At 41.9% G+C, this 18,973-nt stretch overlaps 1 protein-coding gene across 1 annotated transcript in view; it reads right to left on the bottom strand.

Annotated features, from left to right (window-relative positions):
• PROSER2 (proline and serine rich 2) overlaps window positions 1-9,069 on the bottom strand; it is a 38,148-nt gene extending 29,079 nt beyond the window's left edge. Inside the window, exon 1 of the mRNA XM_083183461.1 lies at window positions 8,918-9,069. The gene's annotated coding sequence lies outside the window, so the exon portion shown is untranslated. The remainder of the gene's footprint in view (window positions 1-8,917) is intronic.
• Window positions 9,070-18,973: the final 9,904 nt, after the last annotated feature.

The following is an 18,973-nucleotide window of genomic DNA, read 5'->3' as shown; positions in this document are numbered from 1 at the left end:
AGAGTGGAAAGACTCATATGCATTTCTAACGTTGGATGTACAAAGTCTTTATTCCAACATTCCCCACCAACTGGGCATTAGAGCGGTAGAAAAAAGACTCTACCAAGATGGGGACCTCAGTGTGGAACATATTCAATTTATTATAGACTCTATCACTTTTATACTCAATCACAATTATTTTTCGTTTCTTAATACTCACTATCTTCAGACTATGGGAACGGCCATGGGGACCAGGTTCGCGCCCAGCTATGCCAACCTCTACATGGGGGAGGTAGAAGACCTCCTAGTGTGGGGGGGCGGCTGGGAGGCGAACCTGGTCCTCTATGGCCGTTACATAGATGATCTTTTTATTATTTGGGATGGGGATCTATCTTCAGCACTCACTTTTGTCACACACCTTAATTCTAATTTATATAATTTTAAATTCACATATTCTTTTCACCCCTGTAAAATGGACTTCTTGGATATCAGCCTAGAGGCTAGAGGTAACAAAATCCATACCTCCAATTATAAAAAAACTGTCAACACGGATTCATATCTGCACTATCAAAGTGCACATCATCCGTCTTGGAAGAAGAATATTCCCAGGGGCCAAATGCTTCGTCTGAGACGTAATTGCTCAGATCTAAATTCATTTGAGTCTCAGGCGACAGATCTAGCAAAATCCTTTATGTCCAGAGGTTATCCTAAAGATCTGGTTAATAACGCGATAGTAGAAGTTAAAAAATACGATAGAAATACATTAGTTCAAAATAAGAAGAAAAAACAGACAAATCAAAAAGATGATAAAAACATTTCTTTCATTTCCACCTTTAATTCCCAATATAAGGAGATTAAAAAAATTGTACAGAAGAATTATGACATATTAAAACAAGACCACACCCTAAGAGATATACTTCCCATTAAACCATCATTCATCTTTAAAAGAAATAAAACCCTGAAAACTTTGTTGGCGCCCAGTGAACTAAAAGAGCTAAAACATAACCTTGAAGACCCGACTATAACATCAGGAACCTCCAATATGTGGCTACCTAACAAAATTCATGGATGCTACAAATGTGGACGGAACACATGCATCACCTGTGGATATATTCAAAATAAGACTAAATCCATTAGTATTGAAGGGGAAAAGAATCCCTATGTGATTAAAAACTTTATAAACTGTAACAGCGACTATGTAGTGTACCTTTTAACCTGCACATGCGGTCTGAAATATGTGGGTAGAACCACCAGACCCATGCGAGTGAGATTCCTTGAACACCGCAGAAACATTATAAATAAAAATCTGTTACACAGTGTGTCCCGCCATTTCTTTGAACAACATAGAAGTGACCCTAAAGATCTTAGTATATTAGGCATAGAACAAATAGAGATCAGCAAAAGAGGTGGTAACAGATTTAGAACTTTATGCAGCCAAGAAATATACTGGATCTTTAAATTCAACTCCCTTCACCCGAAAGGTCTAAATGATTCACTTGAACTTAATGTTGTCCTTTGAGCAAGAACTTATTATTATTATTTTTTGAGTACTAACCATCTCCTTTCTCCCTGACCCCCTTCATTATATTTGCATATTATTATTAATTTTTAAATTATTATTTTTAATTTATTTAAATCCAGTTTAAATTATCATTAGTATTATTTTTCTAAAATTTTCACAAGTCTTGTCTAAAATGTCCACGTATGGAAGACAGTATAAAATACTGAGAAAAAGCTATAAAATACTAAAAATACTAAAAATATTGAAGGTACGTTTTAATTCTAGTGAGAGAGATGCCACAGACTGTAACTTGGGTAAAACGACACTCCCAGGTACTAATATTGTGGAATGTCTTGGTACTAGCACTATAAGATACTCTATTAATCGCATTATAAAATGTATAACTTAGATCCCTATGATTCACCTCAAGCTTTTTCGACATATGAGTATTAATTTGCATCAACTATTGAAGAATCACAGATACACCCTTTATGAATGCATATTACTCTCTGCCAATACATGTATATAAAGGATATTCCTTATATTATCATGTTTTATATTCTTCCTTTTTATATATACTTTTATCTCTCTTCAATAATAATGTAGCCTTTTCAAATCTCTTCTGTCTAATAATAACCATTATATGTAAAATAAATCGGACCCCCAAACACCTATATGTTTGATGTAATGATGTATGAACAGAACCTTATACGTGCCTTATACCTTTATGCCAGTTGTCACGATTATGTTTATGTTTATCAAAGCTTACATGTGATATATCCCCTTCTTATGAGTCACCATGATGGCGTTCACTAAAGTGTCATATTCCAGATATAACATACCATCAAATTACAGGTGTTGCTATGACAACACAAGTGTGAGACACAACATCCGGAAAAGATGAGTATCGATAATGACACGCAATTTGCGTTTCAGATGGCCGGAAATACGTGCCACAACTCAGCTGACCGGATGTGACGTGGGCGCTGTATTTCGGCGTACCGTCAATCCCATCTCAGCCCGGCATCCATGACAACTGGCTGTGTGTATGTGACGTGAACGCCGTATCTCGGCGGGACGTCACTTCCTACGCAGCCAGGTATCCAAGACAACGGGTTGTGTACACTACAGAACTGGAGGTGACGTACGCACCGGCTAAAGTCGGGCGTAACGTCACTTCCTGGATTCACGATTTACGATCTACACAGATTATGCCCTGATGCTGCAGTTTATATGTGAGTAACGGGGCGATTACCCCATCTACCAGCCACATTTTTAAGTAGCGCTATACCACCACCGCAGATCTTAATAATGGGTTTATTTAAACGAGTAGCACAAAACCGGAAGTTATTATGCTAATGACCTGGCAAATAACCCGGAAGTGCTTATATATATGCTTGCTTTATAAATACGTTTTTTGGCTTACATTTATATTAAAATAGTCATTAGACTGGCAATGTACAATGATACTAAATACTCTTTGTCTCCGAGTAATTCCATTTAATGTTTTTATTGTAATGTGAACCAATTTGGTATGCTAATGAACACATGGGCAGTCAGGTATAAAAATGGCTCCCATGGACCTAAACAGACACCTTGACAAAGCAGTCTGAGAACTGCGAAACGCGTTGGTGACACCCCCTGCCTGGACCCACTTCACCTCCAAAAACCTCAATTTGCACCGAGGACTGCCTCACCTGCTAAGAATATCTGATCGAAAACCAACTTCTTTGAGAGTCTCAAGCCTACATTCCTTGTCTGGACACCTGACCTTTCCACCTCAGCGGGACTCCCGATTGGGCTAATTCCACATCTGCCATCGGTTGTAGTCCATTAACACTCTCGCTTCAGGACACCATTCAAGTGGCCATAAAGGACTCCCCTCCTTCAATCTCTCTGGATCAGAGCAGGTTCATTACCATTCAACTTTTGGTGACTATAATTGGGTCCAGTCCCACCACTTATTCTTGTCATTGTTTTGCACCAATTGGTTCATTAATGTATTTTATTTATTTCTGTTTTTAATTGTGTAATAAATCTTTCTACATTGTAATATCAGCGCTGCTATATATCTTTCATTTATTTTGTCCTGTAGAAAAAGCCTCATTCGAGAAATAAGCAGCTACAGAAACTTTCAGACAACGTTCCATGGGAAATTAGTCTTCCATAATGTACAAGGGAAAAAATGCGATTCACATAACATCCCTCTAAATGCCCCACCAACTGGATTAATGAAAAGTAACAACGTTTGCCATTTACAACATGCCAGACTAGAGAGTATACATTATATGGAAACCGATCAATCCAAAATATCAAAAGATAACTATGCAATTTCACTTGTCCTTGATTGTCAGAACTGATGATTTTCTGCTGCCTTTTATTAAAGAGTTGCCCATTGAATTCTGTTACATTTTGGTGAATAGCTATACCACACCATAACCTTAAAGCAAAACCTCATGTAACAGCATGTATGTCAGCAGAACTTCTGGACAAACGATATAGTGCAAACATACTGAACGATATCACTAATATTATCATTTAGTAACATCACCCAGCCCCTGCTCAGAACATGCAGTCATCGATGATATAGTAAAAATTTTGGTGCATGTTAAGACGACTGGGAAAGGGGGGTGTTAACAATATAGTGCATACACATTAGATGATATGCTCAATAATGAAACAATATTGCTAAAGATCATCTAGTGTGTGCGCCTTTACAAATGTACTTGTAACTTTATTTTAGTTCAGTTTAACTGAACTGTCTGTAAAGGTGCATACACATTGGATGATAATCATTAACCCCTGGAGTGGTGGGTTTTGCTGGGGCAGGACAAACCTACCAGGGCAGGTTTGCCTTGCCCCAGCAAAACCAACGTAGGGCCACCTCCCTTCATCTCCGCTCTGACAATCGTACGCCGCAGCTCCCCTGCCGCTGCCCCAGCCACCATTCACAGCAGACAGTGACCAGTTGTTAGGCTCGGGCGTCCAAACTCCAGAGTCTCCCTGAGCCACGCCAAACATTCCCGAGCCTGCCACCTGGTCACTGCAACTAATGGCAGTGGGGGCATCGGCAGGGGAGCTCCGGAGTACAATCGCTGAAGCGGGAGAGCGACAGGAGGGGAGGGGAGCAATCACTGTAGTGGGCGCTCGGAGAGGTGATGCACCACTGGCGCACACCTTCATATTGGTGGTATGTCCGGAAATTTTCTGGGACGCTGCGGCAGCGCACCTGAGCCTGGAAAATTTACGGCCATACCACTGAAGTGGTTAAGTGTATGCGCAATAACAATATTGTGCATACAGTCTAGTGTGTAAGCACTATATCGTTAACTATGTGTTGTCCCACAGGTTGTGAACAAGGACCTCCATAGTCCTGCATGTACAGATGAGGGAGAACACCAGTAACTATTGCAGCATGGCCCCCGGTTCATAAGTGTGTACGAACGTGCTGATCCAGGCACCATCCATACCATCGCTGGGTACATAGACCCTTATATGTGTACCCAGATTAAGAAGTTAGCAGGAAATTACTACTATATTTAACTGTAACAAAACCATGTAGATTGTACAGTGTTATGTGTAAACATTTGTGCCTCATGAGGTATGGCTTTAACAAATACTGTGCGACTTCAAGGAACACTAAGGGGTAAATTTACTAGGATAGGAGGAGTTCTATTGAAGACACGATGTTGCCCACAGCAACCAATAAGATACTATCTTATAGTAGGTGCCAAATTAAAAACTAGAATCTAATGGCAACATCCCATCTTCAATATAACTACCATCTTAGTAAATTTACCCCTAACAGTCTAGGTTTTAAAAATAGCCATGCTTGAGTACAAGTTACTTAATTAGCATCTCAGCCATTTTGAGTTAACCATCTGTACTCCGGCATGGTTATTACTGAATTCTGAACAGTTAGAGTGCCTTAATGACTGAGGTAGGGAAACACTGGCCTAAACATTGTATGGGGGATGGGAGGACGATGACACTCAATTGTCTGCAGAAGTGATTGTCAGTGCCCGGCACCTGACAGCAATTCAATTCTTTATCCATTTGGGAATGAATAGCTGCCAGCATCTGTATTTTTACTGTTAGGCCCCCATGCTGGCATGCAGAAACGTGTTCAAAGTGGGAACCCAACGGACACTTCAAGTTGCGCTCAGAACTTAAGTCTGGTTTAGACATTTTGGTCCAGACGCACCAAGCTTTAAAAAGTCATACAGTAGATACAACCATCTCATGTTACAGGCTGGGTTTGATAAAAGCAGATTGGCTGTCAGTTTATCATTCTCCACTTTTTCCAACTTGGTGCATCTGGCCCTGTATTCCGGTAAACCCGGCAGTGCAGGATCCGAAAACGCACAGTAAAAAAAATAATTGAATAGCTTTTCCCGCTCTCCCATCATGGGAGATAGGGTGCGCATAAACAACTGAATTTCCCCCACTGGTACATATGCATAAAATACATTATAATTAACTGGGCTAGAAAACTCGATAGAAAAATGCAAGTAATGCATTGTAAACTGTTGGATCCAGATTCCAGCTCCTGCTGTTGTATGTCACAAATGCTTGATACAAAACAGGCAAAGTATAAACAGAAACATTTCAAAACTGCTACATTGAAACTACAGGTGAATAATATATTAACAAAAAGGTATTGGGGAAATATTTAAACATCACCAAGATAAAATATATTCACATTTAAAGATTGAATAACATTAACATTTATAGCCTACAATTTGATTTTATACAAAATGTTACATCTGAACCAATAATACTCTACCAGGTTATACGATTTATAGGAACTTTTAACAACCCATTTGGTTAATCAGTGTTGAGAGTTATGCTCCGTACATACACACAGGGTGATGGAAGCCCGTGCTGGACCCCTTCAAGTCCAACAACTAGTCAGGCTCAACAGCCCCAGCGCTAGTAGCACATCCAATAATGAGCCTATTACAATTAATTTAAACCAGACTGTCTGAACTGAAAAAAAAAAATATCCCAAAGCCTCACAAATAGCCCTGACATCGCCCTGTGTGAATGGGCCTTTAAGTTCTGGAGAAAAAAAACCAAACAAAACAAGACTACAATCCTTGGGCAACAAGAGCACATGGATGCCCTCACCTGTGGCCAAACAAAATGTTACTTCATATCAAGCTGCAGGCTGAACGATGGTAACCCGCCAACAACACACAAGTATTAGAAAGAATAAATGTAATGGGCCCCACACACAGGGCGACATACAGGTATTTTCTTAATTATTTTACTAAATGACTCAAAAAATGCCTGAAAACGCATGTAAATTGCTGTGTGTATAGACCACACAGTGATTTAAATGTGCGGCCCCGCCGGTCTGAATCTGTTATTTTTCATTGGTCGGGCCAGTGTTCTCAATGGGGAACACTGACCCTGACACCGAGCTCAGCAAACAACAATCTGCAGCGCTGTGTGCTGAGAGATACCGAGCGTTCTGAGCGAAGTAGCATCCCCCAGAACGCTCGTGTGTAAGGCCCATTGCTCCTTGCTGAAAATTCAGAGCAAAAACATTTCTAATCAATACACTTCAGCATACAAGTCACAAATAATTTAACCTACTTTTCTGCTTTTTAGACAGTTTCATGTCTTAATTGGCCATATTTTAAGATTTGAAAACTTTTACATACATTACTATGTATTGGTTATTACTGCAATATGGGTACTTCCTCATACAAAAAAAAATTCTACACAACTTTTCACATACTATGGAGATCGGAACAGAAATCAATATTAACGTGGCAAGGATTGCTTACTCACTAAATAGCATAAAGCAAAAGTTATGCAACTAGAGCTGGGTACACACCTAAAGATTTATCTGTCCAATCTGTTAGGTGGTAATGTATGGGAGCAAACAGCATTGAAATGCTGGAAAATGCTAGAAAACAGACTATGACTAGACAAATTAGTTAAACCTGTTTAATATCACCAATTTGTAGGTATTTTTTGGCATTTTTCAGTGTATGGGAGCAAACGTTGATTGTTTTTTTGTTCCAATACATTACCAGAACGATTGCACAGATAAGTCTTTAGGTGTGTACCCAGTCCATGGCTAACAATTTGGTTTGTAGAACAAAAATCATAGAAACCTGCTCAGTAGGATATAGTGTTTTATAGCTGCTTTGTTTTTTGGCATAATTGGTCCCATGGCAAAATTGCGGTGTGACCACCAGATCATATAGCCCACTAAAGAACCTTTGCAATCTGGTGGACCATTATACAATAGAGAACACCTATATTGGTGAATCAATGCTTGTTTCCCTATAAATTGTAAGCAGGGCTTTCCCAGATCTATGACTGTCTGTTATCATCCCATTTTGTTTTATCACTATGGTTTCCAAACGTAAAGTGCACTATAAGACACCTAATAAATTATATGAACAGAAGACAAAATAAACAACACAACTTTATAGTCCATCTTGTATAACCCACATCTATACACTGTGATGTGGTCACTATGTAGTGCTGCTCCATCTATTTCCCATCCAATGATAATTACGCCAGATCAAAAGAGTATTTAATTTTTGTAAATTCATGTCAAGAAAATAAATGGAGGACCTCATATTTTTGGAAGTCTGTACAATTAGATGTTTTCATGGGGATGCAGTGTAAATCCCGGCGGTCAGGATCCCGACTCCGGAATCCCGACCGCCGAAATCCCGACACTTTCTCCCTCCGTGGGTGTCCACGACAACCTCGGAGGGAGAATAAATTAGTGTGCCCGCTGCGTGGCGAGCCCGCAAGGGGGAGACGATCCACGTCCCCCCGTCGGGATTTTGGCGGTCGGGATTTTGAACGCCGGGATTTAATACTGAATCCGTTTTCATGTATGTGTACAGATCCACATTATCATGGGGACCCAACACATCAGTCAGTGCACATGAACAAAAGTGTACAGTTCAATTAACCCCTATCACATTGGGACCTGTATCCTAAAAGCTCTACCACATAAACTTCCTTCAACTTAGCAAAAAGATTGGACAGATAGGGGCAATCCAAGCAAACACCACTCAGGCAGCAATCTAGTTGGGAACCCAAAGCCTTGTCATAGCTATGAAGCAGCAATGCTAACCACTGTGCCACATGTCATCAGCCCTGTCACAGACTGTCAGTATAGTTGTATGACTGAAGATTAGTTTTATATAAGATATCGCTTTGATTGCCTGGGATATAAAATTACTAAAAATATGTTTGGCTTAAAGAGTGACTTTGCACTACTAGATGGTTAGGCTATAGAGGGCACAGGGCAAGTTACCAAGGTGGCAGCAGTCCCCTGGTGTAATACTAGCAGCAGCTACGGGTCAGGCAGCTGCCAATCCTTCCATCCGACTCGTGTGAGGATGGGGCGAGCGGGTGATGGCGGCTTGGGGCTGTACAGGGCATATAGCGCGGGCTCACCTGGTAGTGCGAGATCAGCGGCGACTCAGGAGACGTCCTGCAGGAGACTGGGGCAGCGAGTGCTACAGGTGCGGGCTGTATAGGAACAGCAATGAGGCGTGGACAGCCATTACCCGGGAGCGGCCCATATACTAGGGAGAGTAGGATACTGCGCGCCACCTAGTGACAGCTGCCGCACACTGCAGCCTGTGCCGCTGTCAGTCACACATGTATTGTACAGTATTACGTGTGCGTGTGCTCTGTGCTGTACAGCATGTATCAGGTATGTACAGGTGTAACACGCTGTACTAACTCACACGTGCACGACTGTGCCTAGTTGTAATAACAACAAGCCATGTGTTACCTGAAAATTGTTAATCGCCATGCCACCACTTCCCTACCACCCAGCCACCCTGCTAGGTTTGAGAGCTCAGACAGAGAGTTTTTTCAGTCCAGGTTTTTGGTATCGGGAAAAAAAAAATAAACCCACAAAACTGCGTGGACCCCAGAGCACCGGACCAAGGGGCCCATTTACCATGATCGCACTGGGCGGAATATAACTGCCCAGGAGCGCATTGTAAAATATAATCACATCACAAGGATGTATCAAATTTGAGGGGGAACCGACGTCCCTGCGAAGCGCTAACCTGGAGGCATAGGCGAATCTAGAATTATGGTAATGGGCGGTCCTAGATCTAGACATAACAGCAGGGGGACGTTTGCGCGGAGCAGTCGCAGTGTTAAAAAGGGGGCGTGGCCTCATGGGAAGGAGGTGTGGCATCACAAAAGGGGTGTGGTATTACACTTTACACCATACACAGTAATGCCCATTACACATTTTAGCAAACTCCGTAATACCCATTACACATAAAGCCACACGCCGTAATGCCAATTACACATAAGGCCACACACCATAATGCCCATTACACATTGTGCCACACATCATGATGCCCATTACATACTATATAACAAACCGTAATGCCCATTACATATTTGCCACATAAGTGCTGCTTACCTACGTGCTCATTGCTAGGGGGTTCTTGCTTGATGGCACTATAGTACCCATTACACATGATGCCGCACACCATAGTACCCATTACACATGATGCCGCACACCATAGTACCCATTACACATGATGCTGCACACATAATGTCTCTTACACATGATGCTGCACACATAATGCCACTTACACATGATGTTGCACACCTTTATGCCCCTTACACATTAAGCCACACATTATGTGTAATGCCCCCACATACCGCCACTTGTAGCCTCCCTTAAGCAATGCCCCCAAAAGTGCCACTTACTGTAAATTTTTATATGAGCCTTCGCTGCTGCTGCAGGCAGAGATGGAGAGTGGTGCAGCTGCTTCTATGGGGAGAGGAGGAAAGCACAGCGCAGAGCACGCTCCCCTCCTGGTGTCCCCTCTAGCCGAGTGGACATTTGAAATATTGTGCGCGCTGTTGTTGTGCGTGACGTCGGGGGAGCACGCCGGGCGCCGGCACCACATGATTAAGGGGGGGGGGGGGCTGAGGTGAAAGCGGGGAGAAGAATTGGAGCGGAAGCTGCAGGGGTGACAGCTGGGCAGAGAGCAGGGGGCTGCCTGGCTGTATTCAGAGCACTGCAGGTCACGGCTGTTTGAAATAATTCCCCTTTCACAACAGAAAATGCAGGGATTTATCCAGGAATATGGTCCCAGGATCATGCAGGGACATTCCCAGGCTGACCCCTTATACACCAGCCTAGTCCTTGCATTTTCTGGTGTGAGGGGGAGAGACAACCACTCCCCTCTCCCTACCCCCCTTTAACCAACCAGCTATATCTTCGGAACCAACTGACCCATTTACATGAGACCAGTATCATATTGAAGAACTTTTGAGTTGGCTTCGAATGATTTTGGTCCCGTGAAACTGGGCTGTTTGGTTCCAGAGAATTCTGCCCTCAAAGAACATAAACAGTCAAGAAATTACATTTAAGAAAAAAAAAAAAAAAAACGGTTTAACCTCAATATCCCTGGAACCAATTAGCCCATATGGATCCAGCCTGGTATCAGATTGAAGGCCCAGCGATTTGGGTTCGACTGAGATCAACTTCGAGCTTCAGTGATGCCGAAGGGGGGAACTGGCAGCCATTGAACTGGGTGTGGGACGGAATTAGCGGGTCCCATGTTATCCTATAGGGAAAACATTCCAGCTTTGCCTGGCAGTATCTCCCAGGGGGCTAGAGACACAGGGCTGGGCTCATTGGAAAGCCCCATCCCTCAGCTACAAAATGGGCTAATGGGTGGTCCTGTGCACCCCCGGACCACCCCCTAGATTCGCCTATGCCTGGAGGGTCTGTGCATATGCGGTTATGCACTGACCCCTGCTGACCACACTGCTGCCCATGCAGTGCGGTGTGAAGTCCATAGGCTACAATGGGCTATCGCCATCTCAGAATGGCCATAGCCCAGGGATGCGAAGCCGGATTGGAGATTCCTGCTGCGGTCCCCATTTGATACATTCAGTGGATACTTGATATTTGCAGGTGTTTTCAGGGATTTTTCAGGAATTTGCATTTGAGAGTGAACCAGAATAAGGGCCCAAATCCAGCTCCCTGCAGCAACCTCTGCCATTCTGCAGCTTATTTGCTCACCCCGTCCGGGTAGGAAAGGGCATCAACCATTGCTGAGTCATAAACATCAACACAGGCCATTCAGTCAAAGAACAGGGATGACATCTGTTGGGGAAATTATCAGTGCTGCATAGTGGGCAGCAATCAATATCCACTTGTCAATTAGTTATTGATGCTAACCACACTGATGGTCATCTCTACATCCGGGAGATGTCCCGTCTCAGGAAATGGGTTGGATAGTGGGGCTGTGACCGCTCTCTCTGGGGAGGTGTGATGGGAGAGAGTACAGCCTCCCTGCATGCTACAGAAAAGGGGTAGAAACGAGAACGGCCAAGATCATACGAGAAGGTTGTAATCGCTCCCTCCTTTTCTCCCTGGTGGCAGCTATCACAGATATCCCGCCCCAGATAGGGTCAAGCACCACAACCTCCTGAATGGCAGAGTTTTCTGTAGGCAATTATAGGGTTTTATAATATCCATGCCTGATTCCAGGTGGTTAAATCAAATTGACTGAGGTACTAATTGTTACTTGTCCTCAAGCGCAGATATCCTTAAATCCTGGATCATAAATTCTCACCTCCAGTCCTCGAGCATCACAGATGATCATGTTTTTTAGATTGCTTTAATCGTGCACAAGTGTGATAATCTACTGTATTTAGCAGGGTCAGAAATGATCCCACCTGCTTCCACAGACACAAATACATGCAACATGACCTGTTGGGAAAACATGAGGGTTGTGTTTGAGAACCATAGCTCTAAACCAGTGATGGCTAACCTTGACACTCCAGCTGTTATTGAACTACACATCCCAGCATACCCTGCTACAGTTTCACTATTTGGCCATGCTAAAACTGATGCAGGGCATGCTGGGATGTGTAGTTCAACAACAGCTGGAGTGTCAAGGTTAGGCACAGTGGCGTAACTATAAAATTTGCTCCCCCCTGCCTAAATAGTTTTTGGCGCCCCCTCTTCCTCTCCTCTAATGTCCCATCAGATTCAGGCTTCCTTTTACCTTTTGTCAATGCAGCCAGCACTATCCATTGAAAGGAGGGAGGGAGGGATGGGTGGGCGGCAGACTAGAAGGGAGGGATGGGCAGGCGGCAGACTACGGAGGAAGGGATGATAGGTGGGCGGCACGCTACAGAGGGAGGGAGGATGGACGGGTGGCAGACTACGGAGGGAGGAAGGGCAGGCGGCACACTATGGAGGGAGGATGGGCGTGCGGCAGACTATGGAGAGAGGGAGGATGGGTGGGCGGCAGACTACGGAGGGAGGATGGGCAGGCGGCAGACTACGGAGGGAGGGAGGATGGGCGGGTGGCAGACTACGGAGAGAAGGTGGATGGGCGAGTGGCACGCTATGGAGGGAGGATGTCCTTCTATTCAGCACCGGTGGCTGTCAATGCCTGTTCCCGAGAGGCGCAGCACTGCTTGTCCAATGTGGCAGCAGCAGTGGCTCAATTATTCTCGGCGCCCAGGCAGACCCCGCTGGCTCTGGTTCCTCCAAGCCACCATGGGTCTGCCTCAGCATAGCTACGCCACTGGTTAGGCATCTTTGCTCTAAACAAACTTGAAAGGGGGTTTTTGGATCCGCACAGACAAAACACATCAATTTAGAACATTAGAAAGAAAACCATCTAGATAGCCAATATATTGGACTACTTCTCCACTGTTATGGTAGTCTTGGATTGGCGGTGCGCCCAACACATTCAGTATTGTGACTGAATAAGAAGGGTTTTTGTTCGCAAAGAGCAAACTAAAAGACAAATGTGCCTTTTTGGGCGCACTCTTTTATATATTGTACATGTGATATGATTAATTATTTAATACATAGCTTTTATTAGACTTCACACCTAAAATACTTTGGAGGCAATATTGGTTACTCATTTGAACAGTCAAATCCGTATTATACCTCTATTATCAAAACATGATAAAAATTTATATTCAAAAAAGATGGAATTGTGTAGACTTCATGCTTGTCTATAATATCTCTTCAAAAGACATTATCATCAAATACACCACATTGGCTTCCTTAGTCTCTCACAGTAACCATCTCAAAAATTGCACATATTGATATATCTGCACAACAATGTATTTCTACTATTTTTTAAGGGATAACAATTTTTTTTTTTTTTTTTTTTTTTTTTTATATTTATATATTTTATTTAAAAATGTTTTCGCATAAATGTCCTCAGAAGCCCACGTGAAATAGTGCTCCCACAGCCGGTGGCTCCTGTGTATCTACTGTTTGAACACCCTGCCTGTGTTACTGGCTGGATATTGGCTAGGAGTCTCCTCACTAGTTACTAGGCCAGCCCCTGATCGGCACAGTTAGGATCTGGCCGAAGCTAGGTGTACAAGTAACCTTACGGCAATGGTGTCAATTGAGACTAACAGGTTGGTTGTATGAGGGAGCTAAAATATAGATCACTTCTGCTTTCCACTCCAGCACAAAGTGCCCCCTGATGCTTTTCAGTATTGCAGGGATAGCATCAAGGGCTGGGTGGATGAGAGAGTGATGGAAAAGGTGGATACCAATAGCAAAGTGTCAGATCACCTGTCAGCCAGACTTCTGCTTTCAGGGATCTGTCAAGACATCGAATCCCTGATGAGAGAGTCTTTTGTTGTCAAGTGTGTGTCTGGCGAAAAGGTTGTTTTATTAAAGATTTAAGATAGAAAAGTGCCCAGTATTAGACCAATAGGGTTAAGAATGGACGATATTCTGATACAATCGTAATCGCCTGGCACCCTTATGTGTAGTGCCACAGGGGATGTTATCTCTTTGAGTGTTTAATCACTGTGAATTAGTCTGAAAATATGTATAGTTTTATATCCACTATACCCTATTCCTCTGAGGCAGGTTTGTATAGATTAGACCCGACACCTCATATATTGATTTCACATATATTTTATAGGCAGACAAATCAAATCTCACGTCCCGTAAATTGGATGGTGTGTACAGAAAATCTGTCACTCACGGAGTCCAGCAATTAATTGCAAAAAATTGTTAGTAATTACATTCAAAACACGTCCTTTCTACAATACCCACTGATTCATTCGTTAGCTGTCAAATCATATATAGACAACCAGCATGTGTATCAGTTATGCAGTACAGATTTCCTGCTGTTCACCTGTAAATTTAACTCTTATTATAGCTGTTTTGGAAATTTCTAATGTATAGCGATCCCTCAGCCCCCACTGTCACTGAGAACCTCTCACTGATTCACACCGACAGATACAGCATCCAGATCGCCCACATCCAGCTATTACTCATTTGACCCAGTTGTTGATAGTAAATACCGTGGTTTATTCTCAAAATAATATTAGTAATATATATTGCAGTTGTGGACACAGGGTTTCACCAGAAAGTCATATTTCTCTTAATCTTTATAGCGCAACTATTATAGCATGAAGAAACCTTTGCTGCATGTCTCAAATCAGTTAGAGTCTGACATAGATATCCTGCTCACGGCTGGCAGTAATTGAACAATCACCGCTATACAAATCAATTTTTGTCACCGGGTATTAATATACCTGGCACACTTTTCTAACAGATACCTTTGCTATAGGTTTTAACTCAGTTCCAATCTGTCATAAAAAATCATCTTTTAAAATATTGTAATATACGGGGAAATAAGGGGACATTTACTACTTTATGCCTATCCCAGCAATTGCTCATGCATGTGGGGAAGGAGTAAATCTCCTATTAGACACCCGGACAGTTTGAATAACTGCTGGGCAGCGTGGACCACTCGCCGGCTCAGTAGGAGCTGCGGCGGGTGTTACCTTCCCGGAGCGGCGGGTGTCTCTGGCTGAATCCTCGCCGCGCAACACTCGCTCCGTTCATCTGCTGCTACCCCCGGGTGATGTGCTCCGTGGCTGGAGTGGCTGATACGCGTTTCGCCCGGTCGGCTTCCTCAGTCCGCCATCTTGGTTGTGGGCACTCGCCCACTTCTTATTCATTGCCGTTTGTGCACCTATTGGTTGAGGTGTTTGACTGACAGCTATCGGTAGCCTATAGGCTCCCTGCTCTAATTATTATAGCCCCTTGTGTGTTTCTCTGACACATTTTGGTTTAATATGTAGCAAATGAGTTGAAGTTTGTAAGTTAAGTCCGTTCTAAGTTTTTATATTTGATTATACTTAGAAAGTAACCATCATGTATTTTGGCAACATTTCATTCATGTTTTAGATACCTTTACAAGGTGAAACGGGGATACTGGTAATAATAGTGCTGGGGATTTTGTGCAATTGCACTATTTATTCCGATGGCTATCATGTGGGAATAGTAAGCTAGATGTTCCCTATTTTATGCCATATTTTGCTCTGTCGGGGCTCCCTGTGTCATGTTATATATGTTGTTATATCTGTGCCTTTATTGCCTGTTTTTTGTATATATATATATATATATACACATATATATATATATATACATATATATACATATCTGAAGAGGGAATTCCTATGGTATCCTGCTGGGATAATTCATTGACAGGAAAGTGAGTTACATCAGATATCTCCATTATAAGTTCTTCTTGTAATGGTTATTGAACTTGTAATGTTTGAACTTAGGTTCCAGTCATCAAATAATCTATTATTGTTTGTTGTTACAACCTTAATTGCAAGTTTAATTTGGGTATATTTGCTGTTTCTCCAGGGCTTTATTATGGTCCTGTTCACATTATGAATTCAGTGGATCTACAGATTAGCGGAGTGAAGGAGATTGTGATCATATATAGTTTGTGATATATAGTGCTATATTACATAAAGAACCAGTTTTAATGTCTTGTGACTATTCATATTTCGTGCTACGGTCAGTGAGGACCATGTCAAGTGCATATTGGGAACAAGGGTTGCAGTGCTGGAGTGCACATCTGATACACTGATGGCCCTCATGCACCTGCCTTACCGTGAATATGAAGAAATATACATTATATGTTGCTTCATCCTAAATGAAAGCGTGCTACCAACTAAAAAAGAGATGTGAATAAAAAAGCATAATCAAACTGGGTGTGGGTGAAAATAACCATTAGGAGTGAAAAGAAAAGAATATGACAACTAAATGTGAAAAATATTGAAAAAGTTATAAAGAAATCTATGAATAAAAATGCTGTGAAGCGTGCATCCGCCTTTTTCTTCTGATCCTACTGTCATTTTTTATATTCATCTGTTTCTTTTGGGTATATATTGATGTTTTTATTCAACTGTCATATTTTTTATAGGAAGGCTGCATAATTGATATTATCGTTTAGGCCTCCAGGTGTAAGAGAACCCAGCTGGAATATCCATTTGCTTTCCTTTTTTGATAACGCCTGCATCAGGTCCCCTCCTCTTAGGCCCAGTTTAATTTGTTCCAAGCCCCAGATCTGAAAACTGGTCGATTTTCCTGCATGCTTATATAGGAAATGTCTTGCCACTGTTGTTATTTGTTTCATTTTTGTTAGATCTGTGGCAGCATTTCTAATATTGCCCAGGTGTTCCAATGCTCTTTGTTTCAACATGCGGGAGGTCATCCCAACATATTTTAAGTTGCAGCCACATGAGATGCAATAAATCACGTTTTTGCTTCTACAATTAAAGTAGTCCCTTATTTGCATGATTTTTCCGTATTTATCTTCCACCTCGGTAACTTTGCTAATCAGTGGACAGATCTTACATCCTCCGCAGGGGTAGCTGCCAATGGTTGTTTTGATTTTTCCTGTTGCATTGGTATAATGACTATGATTTATTGCATCTCATGTGGCTGCAACTTAAAATATGTTGGGATGACCTCCCGCATGTTGAAACAAAGAGCATTGGAACACCTGGGCAATATTAGAAATGCTGCCACAGATCTAACAAAAATGAAACAAATAACAACAGTGGCAAGACATTTCCTATATAAGCATGCAGGAAAATCGACCAGTTTTCAGATCTGGGGCTTGGAACAAATTAAACTGGGCCTAAGAGGAGGGGACCTGATGCAGGCGTTATCAAAAAAGGAAAGCAAATGGATATTCCAGCTGGGTTCTCTTACACCTGGAGGCCTAAACGATAATATCAATTATGCAGCCTTCCTATAAAAAATATGACAGTTGAATAAAAACATCAATATATACCCAAAAGAAACAGATGAATATAAAAAATGACAGTAGGATCAGAAGAAAAAGGCGGATGCACGCTTCACAGCATTTTTATTCATAGATTTCTTTATAACTTTTTCAATATTTTTCACATTTAGTTGTCATATTCTTTTCTTTTCACTCCTAATGGTTATTTTCACCCACACCCAGTTTGATTATGCTTTTTTATTCACATCTCTTTTTTAGTTTGTAGCACGCTTTCATTTAGGATGAAGCAACATATAATGTATATTTCTTCATATTCACGGTAAGGCAGGTGCATGAGGGCCATCAGTGTATCAGATGTGCACTCCAGCACTGCAACCCTTGTTCCCAATATGCACTTGACATGGTCCTCACTGACCGTAGCACGAAATATGAATAGTCACAAGACATTAAAACTGGTTCTTTATGTAATATAGCACTATATATCACAAACTATATATGATCACAATCTCCTTCACTCCGCTAATCTGTAGATCCACTGAATTCATAATGTGAACAGGACCATAATAAAGCCCTGGAGAAACAGCAAATATACCCAAATTAAACTTGCAATTAAGGTTGTAACAACAAACAATAATAGATTATTTGATGACTGGAACCTAAGTTCAAACATTACAAGTTCAATAACCATTACAAGAAGAACTTATAATGGAGATATCTGATGTAACTCACTTTCCTGTCAATGAATTATCCCAGCAGGATACCATAGGAATTCCCTCTTCAGATATGTATATATATATGTATATATATATATATATATATGTATATATATATATATATATACAAAAAACAGGCAATAAAGGCACAGATATAACAACATATATAACATGACACAGGGAGCCCCGACAGAGCAAAATATGGCATAAAATAGGGAACATCTAGCTTACTATTCCCACATGATAGCCATCGGAATAAATAGTGCAATTGCACAAAATCCCCAGCACTATTATTACCAGTATCCCCGTTTCACCTTGTAAAGGTATCTAAAACATGAATGAAATGTTGCCAAAATACATGATGGTTACTTTCTAAGTATAATCAAATATAAAAACTTAGAACGGACTTAACTTACAAACTTCAACTCATTTGCTACATATTAAACCAAAATGTGTCAGAGAAACACACAAGGGGCTATAATAATTAGAGCAGGGAGCCTATAGGCTACCGATAGCTGTCAGTCAAACACCTCAACCAATAGGTGCACAAACGGCAATGAATAAGAAGTGGGCGAGTGCCCACAACCAAGATGGCGGACTGAGGAAGCCGACCGGGCGAAACGCGTATCAGCCACTCCAGCCACGGAGCACATCACCCGGGGGTAGCAGCAGATGAACGGAGCGAGTGTTGCGCGGCGAGG

Source organism: Crinia signifera, chromosome 4 (assembly GCF_055691185.1).
Source record: "Crinia signifera chromosome 4, ASM5569118v1, whole genome shotgun sequence".
NCBI lineage: Eukaryota > Metazoa > Chordata > Amphibia > Anura > Myobatrachidae > Crinia > Crinia signifera.
The sequence above is the reverse complement of the archived record's forward strand: the minus strand, read 5'-3'. Positions and strand labels throughout refer to the sequence as shown.